This window comes from Phocoena sinus, chromosome 2, assembly GCF_008692025.1.
Source record: "Phocoena sinus isolate mPhoSin1 chromosome 2, mPhoSin1.pri, whole genome shotgun sequence".
NCBI lineage: Eukaryota > Metazoa > Chordata > Mammalia > Artiodactyla > Phocoenidae > Phocoena > Phocoena sinus.
The window spans coordinates 12286634-12292103 of NC_045764.1; positions in this window are offsets into that span (position 1 = coordinate 12286634).

Here is a 5470-nt window from a genome sequence, read left to right on the forward strand (position 1 = left end):
AAAACTTATAGAGTCTACAACACAAAGAGCGAACCCTAATGAATATTATGAACTTTAGTTAATAATAATCATCCCCTGCAACAAATATACTACATTAATGCGTGATGTTGATAATAGGAGAAACTGAGAGGGGGGTTGGGGGGATGATGAGTACAGACTTTCTGTTAATTTTTCTGTAAACCTAAAACTGCTCAAGAAAGTAAAGTCTTTTAAAAAATGTTAAGGTGAAAATTCCACCTGTCAGGGAAATTTCCAGCTGTTAGGGAAATTCTACTCCATATGGTCATTTAAGGACCCGGGTTCCTTCCAAGTCATTGCTCTGCCATCCCCATGATATTGTCATAGTTAGAGATAGGCCACCATCAAGTCCAGGTTCCAGTTGGTGGAAAGGAAGAAGAGAAAGTAGAGTGCAAGACCCTAGACCCACCCACTACTACAAGCCAGATTCTATTGTGAGATTTTAGTCACTTGACCACGCCTCACTGCAAAGAAAGCTGGGAACTGTCTACACAGATGCCCAGGCAAAAGTTAAAAGCAGATTATGGTGAACATCCAGCCACAAGCAAACACACACACACACAAATATTCATATTTTATATTTTCATTATGTATTAGATACATAAAACTGTACATTATAACTGTTTTCATTTACAAGTATAGGACAACACCACAGCACATACTATTTTGCAACTTGTTTTTTCAAATTTATCTTGGGCATATTTACACACTTTTCAGCTGTCTAATTCTCTAAGACAGCTGTATATGATTCTATTTACAGATTTGTCAAAATGGTTTAAAACTTTTAACCTTTCATGATCTTTAGTTCATTCCAAAATTTTTTTTCCTATTTTACTTCTCCAGACTGTTCCACATCTTTTAATTGCATGTTTTCATAATCATAATGGCCTGTACTTCTCCTTCATTTGGGATTAAATAATATTTGATTAAATATAATTTGAATAATTTGTCATGTTTTAGATGTTGTGGGGTTTTGGGGGTTTTTTTTTGTAATTTTAAATTAAATGTGTAACCAAATCATGAATTATGTGACTTGTTTGATATCTGTGTTCTCTTCTGGCATATAAAATTTGTGGGAGTCCTCCATCGAAGCTGGACTACAAAGACAACCCAACCTATGTGCAGACTCCACGTGGACCCTCTGCGTCACCCCTGAGAGACTCAGGGACAAAGGGAACCAATACAAACAGGCTAAGAAGGGAATTATCGAATCACAGGTCCAACAGTTTTGGTGATGGAGAAGTGGCTTCCTGGAAGAGGCAGAACAGTAGTGGCCAGGCTGGATGGAAAGACAGAAATGCATCTGCAGTGCAGTAATGAAAGCTCTTCCCCTAGACATTTGCCCATGTTTGGGACAAGAAGAGGGGAACAAGGATCCCTACTGTCCAACTTCTTAATGAGGCTCATCAGTAAGTGTATCAGTAGTTATGTCAGCTTGCTTTTCCTTAATTTCTCAATCTTATACTACCCTTACTTTTTAAATCTCTTTATACACAGACACTATGTGAAGTTTTAAAATACCTAAGTATTTACTATCCAATCTTAAAACCCTTTTCTTTTACTTGGAGCATATACTCTATAATATAATGTTACTAATAAATTTGAAAAAAAAAAAAAAGCTGGACTACAGCAGTCCTGTTCACTAATGTATCCCCAGAAGCCAGCCTCACACCTACTATGGAGTAGATACTCAATAAATATGTCAATTGCACGTTGAGTGTATGAATGACTAAATATCAAAACTGCCACAGACTTCGCAGTGTATTTCTAGAATAATTCCTAAAGCAAAGTTTCTTCATCGAATTCATGAACATCTTGTATTTTTATAGATATTGCCCTGCAGAGAATATGTACCAGTTTAGTTTTTAAGACTTTTTTACAACAAAAATATGTTAGACCAAAAGGAGGAGTTATTTTAAAATTCATTACATCGCTATAATTGTGAGGAGATAAGAAATGTTATTTTGGTTTTGGGGAGGGAAATTTCTCAAAGATAAAATAGAACCCCCTTTAAATGAGAGATTTAGGTCTATTGGACTTTGTAAAATTTTCAAACATTATTTGGTCTTTGATACAGTTCAGATATGTATTGTCCTGTGTATATGGTGTGCTGTCGCACTTGATCACATTTCTCCTCAAAAAACTGAGATTAAATAGTAAATGTTTAACACTTTTTGTTGAGGACTTCCCTGGCAGGCCAGTGGTTAAGACTCTGCCCTTCCACTACAGGGGGCTCAGGTTCGATCCCTCGTTGCGGGGGAGACCCTGCATGCCAGCAGGGCTTGGCCGAGTAAATTAATAAATAAATAAAACTGTTTATTGAAATGTAATACAGAAAAATGCACACACAGTAAGTCTTTTGTTCAATGGATTTTCACAAACTGAAATCGCCCATGTAACTAGCACAGGATCAAGAAACTGGACACTCTCAGCACCCCAGAAGCCCATGGAATAACAGTTTTAATCTATACAGGTATTCGTCCCAATTGTGTAAGCAAATTGATACTACTACATGTTGTAGTAATGTGCATTTTGTGTGAATATATTTAAAATACATTTGTACGTACCTACATATATTATTGCACAGGGGTTCACACCAAAGTTTTCTCCTGATTTTCTTTCATCCTTACACTCTGTATTTTAAAGACAGGTCACTGGAGATAAATAGAAGATCCCTCATGTCATGCATGGTTAAAATTAAAATCACCGATTACCCTGCACATTCCTGGACGTTTCCAGATAGCACCGAGAGCCAGCCACGCAAGTTGTGGAAACAGCTGAGGACGCTGTATGACAGGCAGTGACGCAGGAGGATTCAGGCTCAGGGGCTATTATTACAGTGAGCAAGTGCTAGGTGTGTAAACAGACTGTTAAATAATCTCTTTGGAGGAGGAAGGAGAAAAGGAAAAGGGAATCCGAGTCTCTGGCGCTTTATCTCTCCAAACTGTACTAGTCACAATCCAAATGTAGCGTTGGCCTGTGTCCGGGGAGCCCTGGTTCTTGGACTTTGTGCGTCTGCGGAATTCCCATGCGCTGAGCCAAGCTCCATGGGTCTCTGTGTCCCTCTGAGTGAATTCAAGGTCGCGGCTCTTCACAAAGTGCTCACAAGGAAGAAAGGAAGACATGTGTGTGACTGTCAAGGAAAGTTCCAGGGACTTCAAAAAAAGCACGTACCTCTCTTTTTCTCAGCTCTTCTGTCCCATTTTACTTTGACTTCAAATATGATTGCTATTTTCTTAGGCTTTTAAAAGGGCTGGAAATGACACCGTATTTTATGATTTTGTTTGGGTGATAATTATCTTTCATTTGAAGGTCCAAGTATGAAAGACAAGGTTCTGTCAGCAGTATAAATGGAATCAAAAGCAGAGGATAATACAGTTCTCCAGTGAAAACAAAAACAACCACATAACAACAACAACATTTAGAAAAAGTATCTGTCCTGAATTTACCAAATAATTACACACAAATTTGATTTTCATTTGGTAGACCTCACCAATATTCAGAATATCCCAGTAAATTAGAGAAATTGTCTATTGAATAAAATTCAATAGAATATTATATTGAATGCAATTCAATATAGGTTTGAAGGATAACACTTAAAGAAGATAATCAACTTTCTGTGTGACAAGCATTTTTGAAATTTTTCTCATTGAATCTTTATGATAGTGCAATGAATTAGTTACTATTATTGATGTCATTTTATAATTGAGGACTCTGAGTCTCAAAGAGGTCCAGTGACTTTTATACCTGGCAGGGGATAGAGGGAGACCAGAACTCAGGTCGGTTTGAGCCCAAAGTTTGTTCTCCTAAATATTATGTTCAGCAAAACGACTACATATTCTTTCAGCTCAATTATTCTACAGTCTTCGGCCCTAAATGTGAATGGTAATGTGAAAACAGGTCAAAGACAAAAGTTGTGGATTTACAAGCCACTAGTCCCAGCACTTGCAGTGAGTACTGCTATGTAGCAGGTGCCAAAAGTACTTCATGGATGTTCCCATTTAATCCTGACTCAGCCAGTTTCCAGACAGGCTTACAAAAGAAGCTTCCCCAAGGTCAAGTGGGTAAGGGATGCAACAGTGGGAGTTCAAATAGGGTCTGGCAGTCCAGACTCCACTGCTTCCCAAAATGGATTTTTATGCTGATGAAGTGCATCAGAAAATTAGCACTCTAACATTTGTGCCTTTGTTATAAGTGTAATTGAAATCAAGCAGCACCCTGAGGGGTCCTCCCTGATACAAAAGCCTTACCTTGTCCCCCGTTTCTAGTTTGTAGGAAAAGGCTTCAGGCTCCTAGACCTTCCCTGAGTTCCAAAGGGCAGATGTGGATCAAACAGTTTCTAATCAGAGAAGGGAGAGAATGCACAAACAAAGGAAAAGCAGTGAAGAAACAATAGTGCAGTGAGAAAACAGAGTCCTAGTTCCTCCTCAAGGAATATACATACCAATATACCTTTGAGTTCTTCTACAGGAACTAAGGCCCCTCCGCCAAGCTGGAGGATGGTAACTTCAGTCTGAGCACAAGATTCTTGGAGCACAAACCTCACCGCCAACCCATCAGAAGCAAGTCACCCTGTAGCCCTCCCCCGAAAGTTTGGCTATAAAAACTCTTCCCCGAAAACCACTGGGGACTCTGGATTTTGGGGGCCTAAGCTTCCTGTCCTCCTTACTTGACCCTTGCTATACTAACCTTTCTCTGCTCCAGCTCCGACATTTCAGTTTGTTTGGCCTCACTGTGGGCACAGGAACTTGGGTTTGACAACAGTCATAATGATCCTGGGAGAGGCACTGTTTTATGCAGTCAGGGGCATGGCTGCCCCTGTTATTTGTGGGCCAGGGCGTGAGTAAAATGGTAGCCCACATGCCATACGACTAAATATTTGACTATACACCAAGCTAGCACATTGTTAAACAGATTGCATTCAATCTGTATACTTTGATGAACATGCCTTTGTGATGACCTGGAAGGCGAGACTTCCATCTCAGAGGTGTCTCTGACTCCTTGGCATTAGAGGCCAAGGGTGGCTGCACAGGGACCTCGCTGGCCCTCCTCTTCCCACACAGTGAAGTCTCTTGTGCTTCTAGTGGGTCAGAGCTCTGCACTAAGCATCGCCCACCAGGGTCCTGGCTGTACAATCTGATGCTGGGAAAAGAGACCCCAAATGAAGTCAGGACAAACCCTGTAAGTCAACCTGAGGCCATTTGGGTAGGAAAAGCTGGGGTCCCGAGCACTTTGGAGCATAATCTAGAAGGAGAAGTCATGGGTGTTGGAAATGTGATTCAATAATGATCTTGACAATACTGATGGAGACGAGAATCCACTTCTGTTGATGTTTATACCAATTCATTAATTATTAGAAGATTTAATCTCCCCTACTGCAACCTTGCTTCATTAAAAACTCTAGTAAATTTGGGGGAAGTCATAGGGAATTGTGCTTATTGTATAGGTTTAA